The sequence below is a fragment of the Dipteris shenzhenensis genome, chromosome 2 (genome assembly GCF_047967505.1).
Source record: "Dipteris shenzhenensis isolate YYH24624 ecotype China chromosome 2, Dip_SZ_1.0, whole genome shotgun sequence".
Taxonomy (NCBI): Eukaryota; Viridiplantae; Streptophyta; class Polypodiopsida; order Gleicheniales; family Dipteridaceae; genus Dipteris; species Dipteris shenzhenensis.
In genome coordinates this window covers 7,675,928-7,698,947 of record NC_141597.1, presented here as the reverse complement: position 1 = coordinate 7,698,947, position 23,020 = coordinate 7,675,928, and the positions used below count along the sequence as shown (strand labels likewise).

The 23,020-nt window shown below is 44.9% G+C and overlaps 1 protein-coding gene across 1 annotated transcript in view; it reads right to left on the bottom strand.

Annotated features, from left to right (window-relative positions):
• The window catches only part of IAA33 (indole-3-acetic acid inducible 33), a 40,782-nt gene that overhangs the window by 457 nt on the left and 17,305 nt on the right, over positions 1–23,020 (bottom strand). The window lies entirely within an intron of this gene.

Sequence of the window (23,020 nt, the reverse complement as noted above, 5' to 3'; positions counted from 1 at the left end):
GGTTTTATATGTTTCCACATCTCACACTGATAAGGTTTGATCCTGGATTATATGATAACTTGGAAGAGAAACGATCAAACCCGATCATGGGATGGCCGCTTAAAATCTTGCATACAAAATCCCATAGTTGAAATTCGTAATGCTAATTATCCTTTTCTGAGAGGCAGCCTACCACTTTATTGTAGAGAAGGGGGAAGGGGGAGATTTGGAGATGGGGAGAGAATAGCAGAAGGAAGGGAGGAGAAGAGAGGAGAAGGGGAAGGAGAGAGGAAGAGAGAGAAGGATGAGGGGATAGAGAGATAGAGAGAGGGAGGAGAGAGAGTGTGAGCGTAGGCAGCAAGTAGCAGGAAGGAGGAGGGAGAGTGGATAGGATTAGATGTCACATCAAAAAGTGCCATACAAATCATTAGGGGCTGACTTATATAGTCCCCCTTCTTTCTCATATCTTACCACCAACTTCCCTTCTTTTTTCCCACCTAATTCCCTGCTATTGCCCACCTTCATTACAGCCATCCCTCCCCAATGAATTTTGCCCTCAAAATTTTATATGCGGGCTGTTAAATAGGTGCAGCAAACAGCAAACAATAATCAGCCCAGTAGGAGATAGGGGTTGTCTTGGACAATGCTCTCTGGATGACAATGCTCTCTGGATGCCATTAGTTCTCATCCTCAGGAAGTCCCTGCCACTTGATAAGCTACTTGATAAGATACTTGGTGTAGGCTTTGTTTCAGAGTACGTGATCCCTGAAACCCATGATGCGCTCCGGAACATAGAGTATGTGGCCCTCCTCATCCACAGGTGGTAGCTTAGGAAGTACTTGGACATGCTGTCCGACATGTGGCTTCAGCAAGGACACATGGAAAACATTATGAATCCTAGAGGTCCTGGGTAGCTCCAACTTATACGCCACCTCGCCAACTTGCGAATGATCCTGTAGGGACCGTAATACATGTGAGCAAGCTTCGTGTTGCAATGTGTTACCTTTCAACGAGGCATAACGGTTCTTATGGAGGCGTAAGTGCACATAATCCCCTTCTTCAAAAGACAGTTACCTCCTGTGTGCATCCGCATACTTCTTCTGCTTGGCTTGGGCATCCTGCATATTCTTTTTAGCCATTTGCAGAAGGGCATCCCTACTCTCCAAGTCATTTCTTGCTTGCTGATTTTTCACAGCGATGTCTACAACTAAAGATGGCATATTCACTGTGCATCCATACATAACCTCGAACGGGCTCATGCCAATAGAGATGTGCTTGGTACTGTTGTAACAAAATTCAACAAGTGCCAACCACTTAGACTTCTGTGTGTCATGACAGAAATGCCTCAAATACTCCTATAGCCATTTGTTCACCCTTTATGACTGTCCATCCGTCTCAGGGTGGTAAGCAGTGCTAGGTGTAAGAGAAGTACCCACTGCTGTAAATAACTCCTGCCAAAAGTGACCCATAAATTTTGCATCTCTGTCGCTGACAATCTCCTGAGGGAAGCCATGATGCTTAAAAACATGCTCGATGAACTTCCAAGCAACCTAACTGTCCATCCGTCTCAGGGTGGTAAGCAGTGCTAGGTGTGAGAGAAGTACCCACTGCTGCAAATAACTTCTGCGAAAAGTGACCCATAAATTTTGCATCTTTGTCGTTGACAATCCCTCGAGGGAAGCCATGATGCTTAAAAACATGCTCGATGAACTGCCAAGCAACCTGAGATGCTGAATAACGGGTCTTAGTGGGTATGAAATGGGCATGTTTTGTCATTCTGTCAACCACCACAAAAATGCTATCCCATCCCCGCTCCGTGGAAGGCAACCTTGAGATGAAATCCAGAGCAATGTTAGTCCATTTTCCTTTTGGAATAGGTAATGGCTGCAAGAGACCTGTGGGTAACCGGCTGTCCACTTTATTCTACTAGCAAGGCAAACATTCACTGACAAATTTAACTACATCCCGCCACAAGCCATCCTAGATAAAGCTCTGTTTGACCTTTTCATATGTCTTAGTAATACCCGCATGTCCTGCCATAGGAGATGAGTGCATTTCCTATAAGACCAGCAGTCGGTACTTTGAATCTGGCACCAAATAAATTCTGTCCTTGCACCACAACAGCCCATTATACAGCTTAAATTGAATACCATGAATCCACTCCTGGTAGATGGTAGAAATGGCAGACAAACTGCAAGCCCACATACGGGATAAGGCATCTGCAACCACGTTTTCTTTCCCTTTCCTGTACTCAATGTCGAAATCATAAGACTGAACCTCAGCCAACCACCTCTTCTGCTTCATTGACAAGTTGGGCTGCGTAAGGAAATACCTGAGTGTCCTATGATTTGTCTTAACCTTGATTTTGCTACCGTACAGGTAGTGGTGCCATGCTTTCGAGCCAACATCTCCTGATCATACACATGATAATCCAATTCCTTGGCATCCAATTTCTTGCTTTCAAAAGCAATTATCCCGTGTTCTTGCCTTAGCACAACCCCTAATCCTTTGCCACTGGCATCTGCCTCCACAATGAAAGTACGTGAAAAATCAGGGCATACCAACACAGGAGCATGAGTGAGGTCGAATTTCAGATCTTCAAAGCTGTGTTGTGCATCTGTAGACCACATAAGTGCATCCTTGTTCAAAAGGTCTGTCAGAGGGGCTGCCCTCTTGGCAAACTTGCGAATAAAGCGCCTGTAGAAGGAAGCAAGACCTAGAAATCCCCTCAATTGAGTAGGGTTGCGTGGCTGCGACCAATCCTCAATGCATTTCACCTTTGCAGGATCCACTCGAATGCCATCCTTGCTCACAATGTGTCCAAGATACTCAACCTCTTGTGCCATAAAAGTGCATTTGTTGGCTTTAGCATAAAGCTGATGCAACCTCAAAAAGTCCAGCACTTGCTTGACATGTCTGATGTGCTCTTGCTTATCCTTGCTATAAATGAGGATGTCATAAAAAAATACTAGCACATATTTATTTTTTTTTCAAGAAAATTACTTCATTAAGTATGAAAGAAAACCACGAGAGCAAGCTCAAATGCGGGAGTACATCATGCAATGCATGAGGAAAAAAACAGCTCAAAATGAGCTAATAAAGATCCAAGACGGAGGCTGAAAATGCCATCTCAACCCTGAAGGAGACTCAGAGAAGAAGGGAGATCCTCTCCAAACTCTAAGAAAAGTAACTCTCCTGGCTGTGGCTGCTCTGGAGGATTCCTGCATGCTTGCCCAAATGGCCATTAGAGTGTGTACTGTGTCAGTCTAAATACTGGCCATAGTCTGGGAAGGGTGAACTTGGATACTCTCCATCGCCTCTGTACATCTAGCTCTCCAAATATGCCAAGCTGCAATGCTAGCCAAAATCTCCCAAGACGTCTCTACTGAGGCATGAGCAGCTCTGAAAGGAGTGAAGGGAACATCCTGGAAGAAACATGACTCCACTGAGTGTGGTCGTACAATGAAAGATGGATCTGGATCATGTCCCTCGAAGAACACCTATGGGCCAGTAAGAGATAACCAAGCCATTGAACCCCAAGTCATATAGAAAGGTGCTGAAAATCCTAGCAACACCTTTTCAGATCGTCCTCGCCTGTCTGCACTCCCAAAGGCAATGATGTACTGACTCAACTGCCATATGACAACCATCTCATAGGTTTACTGCAATCCCTCCATGAATAGAAAGCCAAAAGAAAAGAGTAATCTTTCTATTCCTGAGGGATTTCCAGAGCCTATGCCAAAAGTTCTTCCGCACAAGTGCAAAAATCTGAAAACTATCCCAATATGGCGCTCTGGAGGGTCTCCAACCTCTACTGCTGAGCTGAAATCTCCGAGCATTTCTAACTGTGTAGCGATAGAAGGGGAAGCTCTTCTCTCGGTGCCCCTCATCAATCCATTCCCACTCCCCTGAGTCCCACTGCAAGAACCTAATAGGGGAACCGCCATACAGCCAAGGTCTCCAAGACCCCAGCGCAAGGAGAATAGGATCACGATCAAGATACCACTACGAGTCCTTGCCCCACTCCATAAATCCTGCAATCCTGACACGCTGAAAAGCAACCTCCAAAAGAATATCATCAGAAGATTTTATAAGTCTGCCTCCGGACTAAACATCAAAGACAAGGTTATCCTCATGTGCATCCTGCAATGCAATGATCTGTAACGGAATGCCTGTCCCTAAGAATGCTCCCCAAACCAAGTGGACTCTGTAACAGCATGCCATCTGTGTCAATCCACTCTGGTGAAATGGCTACCTGTATCTGTTGTATCCTGAGTGCACTTCCTTTGAGGTGGCCAACTGCTAAAAGTCTCTGATCCTTTGGAAATCTCATAAAGCCTTGCCAAGCGCCTACCGTAGAGGCAAGTCCCATCTCCCATCTAGACCACTGCATATAATGTGACACTCCAAGTGGCTTGCCATGATCATCCAAAATCAAGTTATTCCACATGATTGGCTGTTTGTGAATTTCTTCATGAGAGTTGGGTGGAACTCTGCAAAGTTTGTTTTCAAAGCAGCCCCAAGCTTTCAAAATAGCAATAATGAGAGGAGAAGTGGGAGATTTGAGATGGGCTGAAGTAAACATCCATCTGCTGCTGTCGAACCAATCTCCCCCATGAGAAGGGGCATAAGACTAAATGCTGCGTGAGAAAAATTCCTTCCAAGGTTCTTGTCCAGGCATCAATCCACGTACTACGAACTTGCAGAGTAAGGCCATACACGGCAAGTTCGGATTAATAATATTGAGACCTTCTCTTGTGGGGAGAATGAGGGTCTCCCAAGCCACCCTAGCTACAACATCTGAGGTGCCATCTAAACCACTCCATGGGAAGTTCCTGGTAGGTCTCATTAGCTGAGCAATACAACCTCTAGATCTGCACCAACATGAGCAGACAAACCAGGCAGTGGCCAATAAGACCTGGTTCACAACTACAACTCTAGATGCAAGGTCAAGTCTAGCTGAACTCCAAAAGATGAGTTTCCTCTTGATACTCTCCAACACGGGAGCGAACTGCTGTGTCGGAGAGATGCCCACCCTAACCTGGCATCCCAAATACCTGACAGATACTCCCCTTTGAATCCAAGTGAACCCTATGTCAATCCCCTAGAGTGAAGTGTCCTCATCAATGATCCAAAAACCATTGAATTTGTTCCAATTTATGTGTGTACTTGCCGCAATGCAAAACAAATCCAATGCTGTCCTGAATGAATTCAATGTCTGTGGAGTGGCATCCAAAAAAACAGCCGTATCATCTGCCAACTCACTGTTTAAGAGCTCATCCTTCTGCCTCAGAGGAAGCCTGAGCCCTACAATCCCAGCGTGAGCTCTAATGTAATAGTTCATAGCCTCATTCACAAAAAGGAATAAATAGGAGGCTAAGAGGCATCCTTGATGGACTGATCTGGTAATCTGAATCTGTCCCCTCTCACTCCACCAATAAGAACCTGGCTGTGGGCTGATCTGTAGAGGGCTGACATCCCTTTGATCCATGTATCTGAGAAGCCAAAACGTGTAATTGTGCCCTCCACAAAGCCCCAATCTACCCTGTCATAAGCTTTCTCAAAATCCAAGAGTAGAATGGCCAGCCTGTGGCCATTATGCATGGCCCAATCTAAGGCCTCCCAAAATGAGAAGATATTATCAAAGATGCTCCTGCCATGCACAAAACCTGTCTGCGTATCATGAATAAGATCTAGTAGAAAGGGCTGCAGACGAAGGCTAATAGCTTTAGCTAAGATTTTATACAAGGTACTCAGCAAGGTAATCCATTTGTATTGAGACACTAAATTCTTGCAACCCCCTTTCAGAATCAAATGAATGAGGCCCTTTGTAAGTGAGTCTGGCATCTCACCCAAGTCCCATACACCCTGCAGGGCTGAGGTAATGTGATCCCCAATTTGATCCCAAAAAGTAATAAAAAATAAGGGGACAATTCCATTTGAACCAGGACACTTGCCCTTGTGACGGCAGAGAGAGCAGTCATGAACTCTACCTTGGTGAAGGGTGCATCAAGTGAAACAATCATCACCAACCCCAGTAAGAGCCGCCAAATAACCACTCTAGCATCATTTGTGGCCTGAGTGTCAGGATTTGCTGTAAGAAGGGAGGCATAGAAATCGGTGGCAACCTGCAAGACGGCATTTGGATGTGTCTGAAGAACTCCGTCTGACTCAACAACCTGTGAGACGCTCTCCCTACTATGTCTCAGGCCAAGAGTAGAGAAGAACTGCTTGTTGACCCTACCTCTCATCTGAGTCCAAAATGACTCTCTGGCATGAAAGGCATACTCTGCTCTTTGATCTGAGCCCTTATTGCAGCAAGGCGCTCCTGAATCCAAGCATCTGTAGGCCTCTTCTGCTCCTCCCTCGGGAGGGCAGCCAACTGCTCGCGAATACCTATCTCACTCCTGAGGATATCACCCCTCTTGATATGAGCAACTGAAAGATTAAAATCACTAATATCAGAGAGGGCTGCAGCTAAGTCTGAAGAAGAAAGTTGCCCATCCTGCAAATGAGATACCCAAGTCCTCAACACTGTCTCTGCAATGCCCTCCTCTGTATAAAAAGAATCTGGAATCCTAACACTGGCAGAGTGGCGCCTCACATGGGGATCTGAGACCATCAAAACCACTGGAAAATATCTGAAGTGGACACCCCACCTGCAATGCGAAAAGTACCACCTCTGTCAAGAGCCCAATCATCCACATAAAATCTATCAATCCGTGCATGTATAGGGATCTGCAACCTCCTGTTCAACCAAGAAAACATGAGAGAATGTGGCTAAATGTGAAAAGCATCATTGTGCCAAGCATCCCTGCCACTGTACTGAAAAAGGAAGGCATCCCATGCTGCTGTCTCTACGGAGTGAATTCCACCTTTTCTACCACCCCTTTTGTTTGAGGGCATTTCAACCATGTTGAAATTGCTCCCTATAATCCAAGCATCTGCAATATGTGACCAAGAGAGCAATTCCTTCCACAAAAGGACACGATCTCCTCTAGAATTGGATGCATATAGGTTTAAAGACCAACCTTATGCCCACCAATCAAAAGTAAAATCCACTGAGCTCTGGAAGGGACTATGATCCCATGTCCAATCACTAAGGGGAGTATAGAAGACGAAACAAAGATGCAAGTACCTCCCCTGGTGCCCAAGGTGGGCGACCAAAAAGTATGGCCTGAAAGAAGCTTACCCGACTTGGCACAATCCCCCTGACATCCAATTTGTGTTCCTGAATCATCAAAATGTCCATGGGACCCCTAGTAACACCTGGATGAAGCTGGTTACAAATCAGCTGCCTGTGGCGGTGATGAAATACACCCCCGAGGCTCTGAACGTTTCAATTGAGAATCCTCATCTGCGAGAGCAAGAAGCTGGATGGAATATCCTACCCGACCTGGTTGTGGAGAAATCCCTCTCCTACGAAAAGTTCCTCCTATCAAGAGAAGGAAAGTCAACTGGGGAAAGTATACCCACACCTGCTGAGGAGGAAACTCTGTCCATAGATTTATGAAAGATGTGCTCCTCGAGCGTAGAGGGTACAAACTCCTCCTCTGACTCAAACTCAGCCAAGTTTGCCAGAACTGAAAATGAATTCCTGCGAAGTACCTCTAGCGCAAGAGTGCGAAGGAGCCCTGCAGAAAGCGAAGTGGAACCAATAACCCCCTAACCTCTGTCAGGTGAAGACAAACGTGTAAGAGAAAAAGGGGGTTGTCGCTGCATGACCTTTGCATGAATGTTCATGACCTCAGTCACGACTTTGGCATTGTTATCAAGTAAGGCATGGGTCTCTGGAGCAAGGTTCTCCTTAGGTGAGCGCTCCCGTACATGATCAGGGGCAAGAGCAATCTCATATGCACATGGAACCAAGTGAGGAATGTCTCCTGCCTAAAGAGACGGGTCCGGGACCGCATCAATGGTAGCCTGAGGTAGTGGCTCCCCAACTCTAACAAGCACCCAACAGGACGACCGAAGCAAGACGTACTGATTGTTCTATCCGCACTATAGAAGTACCACGACGAGAGGTTGATGGTCCTGGCTGTGAAGCCGAAGGTCTAGCAGTGCGTGAGGCCATAGGAACTGGTCGTGATGAAGGTCCCGATCGGGTGAAGCTATGAGGCGCACCTATGGATCTTTTTGGTCTTTTCTTTTTCCTTAGGCAATCTTTGGCAAAGTGCCCAAGGGTCCTGCAAATCCTACACAGGATCGAACCCCAAAGAAAGGGGTCAAAAAAATCCTCTTGGAGCCCAATGCTAACAGGCTAGCCTGCAGCACTGTATGCACTACCTCCGAGGAGTCAAAAACAACCTAGAAGCCCAAGCAGTCGATCATCTGTGAGGTGCCCTGCAAGGTCTCTAGATAGAGTGGCGAGCATCCAATCCCTGGCATGTAACCTGGAGCAAAGCTTTCTTGCTCAGTATCTTTTTTGAGCTGCTGCAACTCGTCTTTTGAGAAAATGATAGTTTTCGCGGCCGGTGGAAGCATGCGAGGATTGGCTGAAGGCTGGGCCATCGTCAATCAAGGTGTGAAGGCCGACTCGAACACAAAAAAAGCTCCGTCCGACCAACAATGCTGCTAGGAATGGCGAGCAAAGAAGAGGATAGCAGGGAGGGAGAGAGAGAGGGTGAAGGCGAGAAGGGGCAGCAGGGGGGGAGAGGGAGAGGGAGTGGGAGAGGGAGAAGGGGGCAGCGAGAGGGAGAGAGTGAGGGCAAGGGAAGGAGGGGGCAGCAGGTAGGGAGAGGAGAGGATGTAAGGAGGGAAGGGGGAGGAGAGGGTAGGGAGAGTGTACAAGGAGACTAGGAGGAGAAGAAGAAGAAGAAGAAGAAGAAGAATGTATTACCGTCCTCTGGGGAGGCTAGGGAAGGGGGAGGAAAGGGTAGGCGAAGAGGAAGAAGGGGCTAGGGAGGAGAGGGTAGGACGGAGAGGGTGGCACGTAGAGGCTAGGGCAGAGAAGAGAGGACAGGCAGGTAGAGGGAGTAGGGCAGGAGGCCGTATAGCTGTACGACAGGAGGGTAGCAGCAAGGTAGAGGGAGCGGAGTAGAAGGAGCGGGGTAGAGAGAGAGAGAGAGCGGAGAGGCTGAGAGGAGAGGGCGGAGGGCTGAGAGGAGCTATAGGAGGGAGACGAGCGCAGAGGGGAGAGGGAGAGAAGACGTACGGCTGAGGAGAAGGGGGAGCAGCAGCAAGGTCGGGGAGGACCAGCAGCTTTGTGAAGATAAAACCCAACATAGGAGAAGGACCAGCACATATTTGAAAAGGAGAGGCTGCAAAATCTTGTTCATAAGTGCCTGGAAGGTAGCTGGTGCATTAGTCAATCCAAAAGACATCACCTTAAACTCATACAGTCCCCTCTCTGTGCGAAAGGCTTTCCTGTGCTCATCCCCAGCTTTCATTCTAATCTGATGATAGCCGGACCTCAAATCAATTTTAGTAAAAAACTGAGCACCCTTGAGTTCATCCAACAGGTCATCTATCATGGGGATTGGAAAACTGTTCTTGATGGTGACCTTATTCAAGTCTCTGTAGTCAATGCACATACGGTAAGAACCGTCCTTTACCAGGAGCACATGGGATGCAAAAGGAGGAGTGCTATGAGTGATGAAACTCTTCTAAAGTAAGTCCCTCACTTGAGTTGCCACTTCCTCTTGTTCTACCTTAGAGAGTCGGTATGGGGCCTTATTGATTGGCTTATTACCAAGTTCTAGGACTATGGCATGATCTACATCTCTTCTCGGAGGCAACTGTGATGGCAAATCAGCAAACACATCTGCAAATTCTGAGAGCAATCTCTGCATATCACAATCATCAACACGGGAAGTGCCACCATCCTTAGTTACTGACACATTTAATGCATATATGCTGCTGCCCATCTTGAGCTCTCTGGCCAACTGCCTTGCTGAAATGACCTGCAATTTAGGAGCTCCAATACCATGCCATGTAACTGATCCATCCCTGTGGACAAAGCTGAGTGTTAAGGCATTGAAATCCATGCTGATTCTGCCCAGTGATTGCAACCAATCACAGCCCAGGACAACATCTATTGGGCCCATGTTAAGTGCCAAGAGATCACCTGCAAATGTATAGTCATCAGAGAACTCAGTCCTTGCATCTTGGCAACAAGATCTACTGATCATATGCTGTCCATTGGCCACTTCTACTCTCAGCCCATGGTCTATCTCAGTAACAATCAGTCCCACCCTCTATAAGGTCTTGCAATTAACAAAACTGTGGGTGCTACCGCTGCCTAGCAACACATGCACAATCCTGCCATTAATCATCCCTGTTAATCTAATAATATCAGCACTTTTGGCACCCATCGGGGCATGCATGGAAATAGTATAAAGTGTTGGCTGGGCATCCCAATAAACCTCCTCCTCGTTCACAGGAGCATTACCACCTGCATCTTCATGTGCATAAAAAGGCATCGCATCGTGATGCTCCACAGAAAAGGGTGTGGGCCTATGGCCTCTCATGCCACCAGTGGGCAGAATCTCATACGAATGCGAAGCATGGGTGTCATGCGCAGTAGCACCACCAGGATCAAAAGGAAAGTCAGTGCCCTTCATGGCTCCAGTGTCAGGAGCCTCATCTGCATCATGTGTTTTTGCCATCTCATCCTGAGACGTATCCAAAGAACCTCGGGCATCAAACAATTCCTCGTCATCTGGGAGGTCAATGATCATGCTGAGCTTGGCAGTACCACTGTTGCGCATCTTGCACACATTCCTGTGCTCAGGAGTCCATTTCTTGCCACATTTAAAACATAAGTTGGCCTTCTTTCTGCTGTCCATTATTGCCCGTGTATGCTGTTTTATCTCAGGCTGCTCATTTCCAGTAGTAGGCTTGCCTCCAAGCTTGGCATCAGGATACCTGTAAGGCTTGGCATACGGCATCTTACTACCTGAGACAGTAGGAAAGCGAGGAAATGGTGCTGCTGCAGATTTCTTGTCAGTCCACTCAGCAAACTTAGGCTTCGACTTAGCGTCATACCCCATAGCATGCGAGCTGCCCATGGCAATTCTGTGCTTGCTAGCATATTTAGGCTCGAATACTTCTACAACTTGAGCTTCCCTCTCAATTGTTTGAGGATTATGTGCCTTCACATTTGCAAGAGAAGAACTTAACCCATGGATGAAACGCGGCAGCTTTCCCTTTTCAGATACGTCCTGCACAAATAGGGAAAGCCCCCAAAAGTGCTGCAAGTACTCTTGGACTGTACCGGTCTGTGACAAGGCATAAAATTCAGCCAAGTATTGATCCAATACAAGTGGAGATACAAATGTAGTGACCATCAATTCTTTGAAACCCCTCCAAGTGGTTAGTCTCTGAGGTGAATCCCTCATGTATCGCCACCATGTGTGGGCATAGTCCTGCATATGCATAACCGCAAAAATGATGCGCTCCTCAGACTTGCGGTAGAAGCTGAAATAGTCTTCCAGCTTCATGAGCTAGTCCTCCAACTCATTGGGAGTGCAAGTGTCCCCTTTAAACTTATGCACTGTGAGTTTGTCTTTGATATCCTTGGCTGCATAATTCTTGTGTGTGTAACCTCCAAAAGTGCTGGCATCATCATGCCTAAGGTTCACATAATCGGAGAAGGGCGTCTCAAGTTTGATGGCCTCAAGTAGGGCCTTATATGAACACAAAGAATCTGCCAACATGTCATCAAAAGTGGCTTGCTGCCCACCACCAACCCCGTGCTGTGTAGAAGCTGCTGCTATCTGATGCATTGGCTGCCTCTGGCTATATGTGCTCGCTGGTGGAGCGATAGGTGCATGAGCCTCGGGCTGGGTCTTTCTGCCAAATACATCGCTCCGAAATGATGGCATACCAAAGGGATGAGAAGAGGACTGACCTCTCTCCCAAGGGTATGGGCTGCCATATAAACCCAAGCCAGCTCCAGGCATACTCGCTGGTGCAGTGAAAGCAGCACTAGCTGGATGCACACCAACGGGTCGGCCCAAAAGAGACGGCTCATCCTACATAGATGCAGAAAGTTGAGAGCCAAAAGATGGCTTGACATCCTGCAAGAAGGTGCTTTGTGGCATAGAAAATGCATCAACTAAGTCCAAATAATCCCCAAGCTGGGATACATGCAATGGTCCAGAAGACTGATGCTCATAGGCACGACAAGCATCTGCCATAAAACCCCTATGTGGAGCAAACAAAACACCCTGACTAAATGGTCCCTGTGCTAGGGTGCGGGCTGCTTACCCTTATCCTACATAGCAATGGCAGATGTGACCTGCTGACCAATCTGTTGTCCCATCTGGACAAGAGCCGTATCCTACATAGCCATGGCTGTGGTAAGCTAATGACTGAACTCCTATCCTATCTCGCAGAAAGCACCCTGGAGCATAGAGGAAAGGGCATCCAGAAACTGCGTCTGCGCTACATGCGCTTCTCGGGATGCAAGAGAGAGAGGTTGAGTGGAAGGAACCTCTGCACCACTAGTAGATGCAGCCACTGTGGTAGGCAATTGCTCATATTGAGCAACCTCATCAGTGTCATGCAATATATCACGAGGGGCATGCTTCGGTGCCATGGTGACTCACCATGTAGGCAAGGAGAAATGGATAGCAAATCCCTGCTGTAATGAGCACCTGAGATAGTGTGTGGAAACACACAAAAGTCGATGGAGAGGCTAGGATGGAAGAAAAGTCGTCGAAGAAGCTTCGAAACAGAGCAACATGGCTCCAAACGGGCTATGGAAGGCCCCTAAAAAGAAGCTGAAAAGTGAACTTTTAACCCTCCTCTTTTTTTTTTTTTTTTGGGGGGGGGGGGTGGGTTCCTAAGTCACCTAAGACAGTTAGGACTCCTAACCTACGACTGGTAAGACAGTTAGGACATTGACCTAAGGTAACCTAACTAGACCATTTAACGTTAGTTAGCACTAACCTAACCTAGCCAAAGTAACTCAACCCACTAACTAGCTAGACCTAATCAAACCTAAACTAAACTAACCAACCAACTAACCCACTGTAGTTTCTAGTAACCTTAGAGGCTAAGGTTTGTAGGATAGGTGACGGGGGAGGCGAAGGCAACGTGGCGTGGTTAGGCGGCGCACCAGACGGTGTGTGGCTGTGCTCGACGGTGATCACGGCACTAGTTGGTTAAACGGACAGCTTGCGTCGGGAAGGACGAGGAAGGGCAACTGATTTCAGCGATGCAACTTAGGAAGCAAACGAGAGGCAATAAGTCGAGTCATGTCGATTCCTGAAAGCTTCGAATGTGTGGAGAACTGCTTAGGCACTGACCAGTTATCGAATCAGCTAGTCCCACAAGCAACTAGAGGTTGGATTGACGTCTAGTTGAAATTCAAGAACTGTGTAGTTGGCCGTCAGGCGTGTCGTTGATAGCTGGAGCATCTGCATAGTACATTGCGGAATCATTCCTTGTCCTACGCTGCGTAGGCCTGGACTTAAAATTCTCTTGTGCTACTTGTCCAAACGCTGCTTAGCAATTGGCCATCGAGATGCCTTGGTGTTGGCTTGTAGTGGGATTTGGAATGAAGGGTGAAAGGGAAGTAGAGGTGCCAGAGTCAGAGCTCTGATACCGGGAGAGAATAGCAGAAGGAAGGGAGGAGAAGAGAGGAGAAGGGGAAGGAGAGAGGAAGAGAGAGAAGGATGAGGGGATAGAGAGATAGAGAGAGGGAGGAGAGAGAGAGTGTGAGCGTAGGCAGCAGGTAGGAGGAAGGAGGAGGGAGAGTGGATAGGATTAGATGTCACATCAAAAAGTGCCATACAAATCATTAGGGGCTGACTTATATAGTCCCCCCTTCTTTCTCATATCTTACCACCAACTTCCTTTATTTTTTCCCACCTATTTCCCACCTAATTCCCTGCTATTTCCCACCTTCATTACATTTATAATGTAAGGTAAGATAGCCATGCGACAATCATATTGTACAATCATTACTTGAAGATTGAGAAGCATCTTTCACCATGTGGGATCCTTATATGCATTGTAGAGATGTAAATCTGTAACTGAAGCCTATGGCATCACACATTACTCATTGTTCAGGTGGAATAGCCTGTTCCTAATCATCCTTCCGTAAATACTTGGACTAGTTGTCACAGCATTTCTTTGCCCCAACAATATATAATGTTCCAAGTCGAAAACTAATACCACCATGAGGATCTCACTGGAGAACTTGATTGTCATAGATGAGGCACCTCCAGCAGAGGATGCAAGCATCACCATTTTACAATGTATATCTTTTACCGGGTCTCAAGGACTGCCTCATTGATTCAATTTTATGTTGTTTTCTCCCTTCAGAGATGTAAAGCTTCCTGTTATATTTGTTAAAAGACCTAGAGAGCTCTCACTTATCCCAAGGCAACTCGTTCATCATAGACCTGGTTCAGTATTAATCTACTAAACAAAATACAGGTATGCCACAGATCCATTCCAGTGACTAAGAATGGTTACCTTTGATATACTAAAGAGTACCTGCGCATAGACAGACGCAAACATTGTCTTAATTGGCAGCGCATCTCAGATTCAGGTAAAAAAGGTCCCTTAGTTTCAAGTTCGCATGTGCTCATTTCTAAAAGGAATTCTAGTATCACATGGAAAGCCTTCTGCATAGGGTCCTTAGCATTCTTTGAAATCTAAAATCTACCCGTCCTTCACCTTTTTCTAAAATCTAGAATTCTGCATAGGGTCCTTAGTATTATTTGAAATCTAGAATCTAGCCTTCCTTCACCTTTTTCTTTTCTTCACATGTGGGTCCACAAAGTGAACTCACCTATCCCCTCTCCCCTTTTTTGAAAATCAAAAATCAAAATGGTTTTAGATTCCATATTCTTGTCCCCTCAAACTAGGGAATCCAAACTCCAACTTCCTACGAAGATCCTTCTTATTCCAATAATTCCATGAAGAGGAAACTGACATACCATATAGTTTTTTGAATATCAAGATAATATAGACAGAGCTAGGGGGCGAAGCTATATACAATTAAGAACTTATCTTCAAGTACTTGCTAGAAGGGATGCACCCACAGTATGGAGCTTAAATGGTTCAAACCATGCAGATTGCAAAAGTGATGAAATAGTGCCCTACAATCAACTGGAGGGATGCACCCACCGTATGAAGCTTAAATGGTTCAAACCATGCAGATTGCAAAAGTGATGAAATAATGCCCTGCAATCAACAGGAGGGAAAGGAAATTCCTTCTTCATGCCTTATCCACAGATCTATGGATGCTCAATCTCTTTACCAGGAGTTCGACATGCCCCAATTTATCGTTCTAAAACTCTTCACCCAACAAACAACATACTCCAGCCGCATTACACTTCTGGCCTCTTTAAAATTTGAGTATGCTTACTCTATCCCATTGCTCTATGTTTGAGGCTAGGGAGACTTTTATCCTTCATGAGGACATGGGACTGCTCATTATTTTTTCATTTGACCCCTTTTGGGATGTCGTGGCATTTTAGACCACCACCATGGCTTTTTTGCCACATTGTTGAGGCTAGGGATAGAGTACTTTCTCTCCCACCTGTTGTATGATTCGTTTTGAATGGAATATATCACTTTCAATTTAAATAAAATCTATGTTTGAGGCTATCAGTTATCATATTTGAGCCTTAGAGTCTAGATAGAAAAGAGACAAAGAAAACAAAGCAAGACTGGGATGCAATGGATGGAAAGTACAGCTGTGTCTTGCGACAACAACTGTATGTGCATTTAAAAAATCATGTGTTTAATGGCAGAAAATAAAGTCACATTTTATCAAGGAAAGGTGGTAGCTTAGGAATTGGGTCTCGTCTTTTGCACTATTTTTTAGCAAGTTGTTGATATCTTTACAAAACCCTAAGCTAGAAGAAATTTAAATGGAGCAGGGACATCCTAGGGCTGCAAGTCATAAAACTAATGTTAACGAAGAGTACTAAAAGTTAATACTTGCTTTTCAGAAATGCCACATGGCATTACCATCATCTAAGGGTCCAAAACCCTAAAATCCACATAGCTTTCAAATGGTCTAATTTTGCTTCTTTTTCCACACACGTATATGCATTCTGCCCCTCTCTCTGTTTCTCCCACTGCTTGCATTCATCTACTTCACAATTAATTCCAACGAGGTGGTGGGGTAAATGAGCCAAATGTGGATGCCTACTACCATGATGTGCTTATGCATAGGCTGCTCTTGAAAAACACGTTGATCCTTAACAAAAGTTTTGAGGATATCATCACCCATGATTAGTCAATAACCAACCAATTTTTGGGATGCTTATGAGGGGAGTGTTCATCATCCAAATCTTCCTCTCTTTGTTATTAAGTTTTTTAAAAAATTCCCAGGTCCTCTCATAAGTTCTGAATGGGGTATCACTAGACAAAAAGATAGCGGGAGAGGAAGCAAAGGTGCTTAGCGTTCTCCTCTCTAGAACAAACCATGCAAATAGGTTTGAATGAAATGTGGCACCTAGGATCTGATAGTTCTTTCATAACTGTTGGAATAGTAAGACTTGTCAATGAGAGATTCCACCTGCATCAAAAACTGTGTTTTTATTTGACGATGACTGTTGGCATATGTCTGGACCTTGAGAGATGAGTTGGCAGTTCATCTTCAATTGCCTTGTCTGAAACAGTGTGCCTTATAATTGTGTCAAAATAAAAGCATGTCCTGTAGTATTGTTGAAACAAGTCTAGTGATTGTTTCATATGACCTACATGTGTGCATGATAGATAATCTAGATAATACAAATGTTACATTATTATAGATTATTTGATTTTTTAAAAATGAGCTCCAAAGTGAAGTACGTAGCAGGTCATTCCAAAAGAAATATTTGGAATGGCATTTACATTTCAGCTTTTAGCCAGGTCTGAGTGTTGTGGAGCATTTTGGCTATTAAATTCATCGTATGTAAGATTGGATCCTCATGTGGAATATTTATGCTTTGAAGAAATAAAGCCTTTCCTCCTTCATTGGATCAGCGTATACCTTGTCTTGTAGGGCTTTAAACATTGTTGATCATAGATAGGATAATTTCCTCAAGGGTTGTAAACGAGTTCAAATCAAGAATGTAAGTCTAGTTCAATGAAGGAGTTCAAGAATTTTGGTTTTTTTTTGGGGTATAGTATCCCCTCTTCCATACATATACATGTTGCAATTTTGATTTTAAAACTCTCCTCATAATAGATAAATATTTTTAAAATCCCATCCATAAAGGCCCATCTAGTCCCCCAAATTAAAGAATCCCCTTCCATTTATGAACCTACTATCAAATCTGCTGTAGAGAGTGACCACCCCGGGTTTTGAAGAATGCATCAAATTCTCATATATCTCATGCAGATAGAGGGGACAATGGTAATACACATGCTGACCATAATGCACAAGGTTCATGAAGGAACATGGTAGAGAGAGGGAGAGAGAGAGGGTAGGCTAGGGAGAGAGGAAGTGATACTCAAAAGGAGACATAATGAAATGGAAATGAAATGACTATAGCAATGAATTAAAATGAAAGTACTCACATGTAGGCCAAAAAGCTTGTAGCTTGATATTTGATTAATTTGACAGTAGACAAGTACAACTCTTATATAAGAGCACACATACACATATGAACACCTATGTATATGGGATAACTCCCAATATGACACGTGGCATCCATAGGACTGACTAGACTATAAAACACCCCCTAGACACCTAGTATACTCATTTTTGACTCACTTTGGCTTCATATTCCAACACCCCTCCATGAAGGCAAGGTGAGAGACCACTGGAATGGAACCAAGAACATAACATGACAATGATGGTCTAAGGTGAGGGACTATTGGAATGGAACCAAGAACAGAACATGACAATGACGGTCATCAAACTGTGCACCCTATGTAACTTAGAGGCTAAAGTCTGCGTGTGTTCAGAGGTTGATCCAAGCACTCTCATGGCTTGAGACTCAACATGCTCAGAGGCTCAAGTTATAGCATGGCTACATGATCAGTTCATAGGTCTAGGAATACACCACCATCCTGGAACTCGGTCAGGCCTGATAATGAGACCTATCAAAGCCAATACATGGCTCCCACAATACATCCCCCTCTAAACCTATCAAAGCCAATACATGGCTCCCACAGTACATCCCCTCTTGGCTCCAGAGGCTAATGAGAGACATGGAGCCACACACCAAAACAAAATAGGAAAATACATCTTTTTAGGAGGACTATCCAAGGCAGAGAACCTTTGACTCAACACGCATGATTTATTTGCATTCATTTTGTGGAACAACATAGGGCAAAGTACCCTTGACTCAAACAATAAAGTAGTAAAGATATATTTCATTCATTTTATGCATAGCAAGGGCAAAGAACCCATAAGCCCGAAGTAGCTACCACACAAGAGTGTGCACATCCTGATGCAAAGAGGTATGTCGGTGAAGAACCAGGCGAGAATGCCCTCGAATGATGTGTCGATGAAGGCCATAGGAGTAGCTACCAAGGGAGATCAGGTCATGACTCTCAATGTGCCAATCGGAGAGTCACCGAATGCACAGAAGAGGCTCAAAAAAATGAGTGAAAGTGCTCAAGGGAGCTGCCCAGATCACTACTAGAGGTCACGAGAGTCCAAATCTGAGCAAAAATGCCAAAAAATAGCCTAAAACTGCTCGGCATCGCCTTCTGATAAGTTGTACAGACTCCTGGCACTGTCACGCATCCGCCTGCAGAGGTCTGTACGGACGTATGGACGTCCATACAGCTCAAAAGGTCAAAAAACAGCCGCTAGACTGCTCCAAACAAGTTTCTGGTGACCAACTGACGAGGAATGTCCGCCGATGCTGAGGGAGAACCACGAACTGATGTGGGAGTGAGCTGAACTCACAAACGAGGACCACACAGTACTTGATGGCGAGGCACTATGGCAAGGCTAAGGGAAGGGAGGCTCTACCTTAGAGGAGAGGGGAGATTCCATTTGCGGGCTTCTCTCATCCTCTAGATAGAGCAAGAAGAAGGGGAAAGTACGAAGGGAGGCTCTGATACCACATGAAGGAACATGGTAGAGAGAGGGAGAGAGAGAGAAGGTAGGCTAGGGAGAGAGGAAGTGATACTCAAAAGGAGACATAATGAAATGGAAATGAAATGACTATAGCAATGAACCAAAATGAAAGTACTCACATGTAGACCAAAGAGCTTGTAGCTTGATATTTGATTAATTTGACACTAGACAAGTACAACTCTTATATAAGAGCGCACACACACATATGAACACATATGTATATGGGATAACTCCCAATATGACACGTGGCATCCATAGGTCCCACTAGAATATAAAACACCCCTTAGACACCTAGTACACTCATTTTTGACTCACTTTGGCTTCATATTCCAACAGTTCAAGCATTGGAACTAAGTCCTCCAAGCATTTGTGGGCTTCTCTCATCCTCTAGATAGAGCAAGAAGAAGGGGAAAGTAGGAAGGGAGGCTCTGATACCACATGAAGGAACATGGTAGAGAGAGGAAGAGAGAGAGAAGGTAGGCTAGGGAGAGAGGAAGTGATACTCAAAAGGAGACATAATGAAATGGAAATGAAATGACTATAGTAATGAACCAAAATGAAAGTACTCACATGTAGACCAAAGAGCTTGTAGCTTGATATTTGATTAATTTGACACTAGACAAGTACAACTCTTATATAAGAGCACACACACACATATGAACACATGTATATATGGGATAACTCCCAACATGACACGTGGCATCCATAGGACTCACTAGACTATAAAACACCCCCTAGACACCTAGTACACTCATTTTTGACTCACTTTGGCTTCATATTCCAACAGTTCAAGCATTGGAACTAAGTCCTACAAAAAGGACAGACAGAATTATTGAGGGAAAATGGGGCATTAAGTAAATGAATGCAAGACAAGGCAAAACAAGGTCAAAGACAGCCAAGGTGATGTAGTCCACTAAGCATAATATGCCTTTGTATGGGCATCCAGCCCTATGTAAGAATTGTGCACTCCATTCCCAACAAGGGAATTCAAATTTGCATTTGCTGTATTTTCTTTCTCAGACATGGCCCAACAAAATCAGAATGATTTCTAGTTCAGTGGTCTCTCACAAGAGGATAAGCTGGATGGTACCAACTACTCCCTCTGGAGCTTTATGGTACGCAACATTCTGATTTCCTGTAATTTGTGGGACTATGTAAATGGGCATGAGATCCGGCCAGCAAATGTGGCACCTAATACCCCTCCCCAGCAAGGAGGAGGCAGAGGTCGTGCACAGGGTACAGCTGCAGGACAAGTTATTGGTGTAGCTATAGCTACTACTCCAGAGCAAAAGAGATGGGATTCACGTGATGCTTTAGCTTTGTCGTGTATTTCTCTTTCAGTGAAAAGATTCATCATTCCGCATATCCGGTCGTGTAAGACCTCAAAGGCAGCATGGGATATTTTGGAGAGCATGTATGCAGCTCGGAATGATGCCAGGGTGTCTTTTTTGAAAAGAGAATTGTCTCATACACATATGGAAGAGGGTGACTCCATGTCAGTGCACCTCACAAAGCTACAGGATTTACGAGAGCAATTGCTGAATATTGATGAGATCATTCCTGATTCAGAGATGATTACTACTACTCTGAATTCTCTTCCTGAGTCTTATCTCAGCTTTCATACCTCGCTAAATTTGTCATTGAGGGGGAGTGCAAATCCTCTCAATTTTCACGAGTTGATAGGACTTCTATTGCAGGAAGAGCAGACCAGGAAAAACATGGCTTCACGAGCAGGTGAACATGCCATGCTTTCAAAATTCAAGCCTAAAGGAAAGGGACAAGCAAAGACATCAGCAAATCAGCATTCCAGTGGTTTAAGACAGCCTTCTCAAAAGGCTAAGAGTGATGCAGGTAAGCCCAAGAAGAAGGGTATATGTCATTACTGCAAAAAGCCAGGTCATTACATTGGAGAATGCAAGAAGAGGCTTGCAAAAGAAAAGAAAAACAGCTCCGCTATGGCTGTTTCAGATTCAGCTCCTCATGCATCTGACAATGAGGAAGCTACAGCCAACTTTGTGGAACACGACTATGCCTTCTTGTCTTGCATTTCAGACTCTCAATTGGCTGCTCCGGATATTACAGCCACTTATAATGATGACTCTTATGCTTTTCTGACATGCAGTTATGATTCTTCCAAGGATGCATCAGCTTTCAGTGTCAATGAGACACTAAATACATGGTATTTTGATAGCGGTGCCTCAAAGCATCTCACTTCCAGGAAGTGTCTTTTCACATCTCTGCATCCACCTCCCGCTGGTAAAAAGGTCACATGTGCCAACAACTCCTCCTATTCAGTTCGTGGTACAGGAGAAGTTGAACTTACAGCCATTGATGGCTCAACATTCACAATTTCTGATGTCTTGTATGTGCCTGGTATCACAAAAAATTTACTTTCAGTGTCCACTCTTAACAAAGCTGGATTTCAAGTCATTTTTGAAGATGACAAGTGTGCAGTCCATGACAGAGAGAATGACTATGCCTTGAGATTGTCTGGCACTTTGTTACGTGGTCTTTTTCAGCTTGACATGTATGAGAAAAGACCAGCACATGCTCTTCTACTACTGCTATGCAAAATGCAGAGTTATGGCATGCCAGATATGGATACATGCATTATGGCAGCTTGATGACACTTCAAAAACATGCTATGGTTGATGCATTGCCTCCTCTTGAAACACCTCCTCCACATGCCTGTGAAGGGTGCATTCTTGGTAAAATGCACAGATTTCCTTTCAAGAAGGATGGATCAGTAAAAGCTGTTCGAAAATTACAGCTTATTCATAGTGACGTCTGTGGTTCCATGAGGACTCTATCATTGGGTGGTCATCTTTACTTTGTCACTTTTATAGATGACTACTCCAACTACACTTGGGTTTATGGGCTGAAACGCAAATCAGAAGTGTTTATGGTTTTCAAACACTTTGCAGCCATGGTTGAGAATGAATCACGACTCAAGATAAAGACATTACGCATAGATAGAGGAGGGGAGTTTTTGTCTACAGATTTTGATACATTTTTGAAAGACAAGGGCATTGCACATCAGCTTTCAGTGAGGCTAACCCCTCAGCAAAATGGCAAAGCTGAGAGGAAAAATCGTACTCTTATGGAGATGGATAGATGCATGCTAAAAAGCAAAAAATTGCCTCACAAATTTTGGCTTGACGGTCTCATGTGTGCCAATTATGTTTTGAATCGGGCTCCCACAAAAGCTTTGAAGACCAAGACTCCCTATGAAGTTTGGAAAGGGAGAAAGCCTTTTGTGGATAATTTTCGTGTTTTTGGATGCCTTGCATATGCTCATGTGCCCGTTGAGTTTCAGCATAAGTTGTCTGATAAGGCAATCAAATGCATTTTTGTTGGGTATAGTGCAGAGAGCAAGCGCTACCGTCCCTACAATCTTGTCTTTCAGCTCTCACTCTATTGCAACTATTACTTTCAGCTCTCACTCTCCTACTCTCTTGCTCTCTTGCTCACACACTCTGCTCTCTCTCCCTTAGTACTCACACAAATCCCGTCTGAGTGTCATGAATAAGATCTGGGAGAAGGGGCTGCAATCGGAGGCTCATTGCCTTGGCCAAAATCTTGTAAAAAGTCCCCAGAAGTGTGATAGGCCTCCACTGGGACACTAGATTTCTGCAACCTCCTTTCGGGATAAGGTGGATGAGACCCTCTGTAAGCAACCCGGGCATCTCACCAGAGTCCCAAATGCCCTGCAGGGCTGAAGTAATGTAGTCTCCAATCATATCCCAAAATGCAATGAAAAAAGAAGGGGTAAGGCCATCCGAACCTGGGCACTTGCCCTTAAGGGCTGAAAGTGCAGTCCTCAACTCTGTGTTGGTGAAAGGTGCATCAAGCAAAACATGCATATCCGGTTTCACCAACAAAGGGATGCTCTGCCAAATAACCTGTCTAGCATCCTCTCTATCCCGTGTCTTACGATCAGCAATAAGAAGGGCGCATAAAAATCTGAAGCTATGCGCAAGACATCATCTGGATCTGTCTGTAAAACCCCATGTGAGTCAATAAGCTGGGATACACTCTCTCTACTATGTCTAG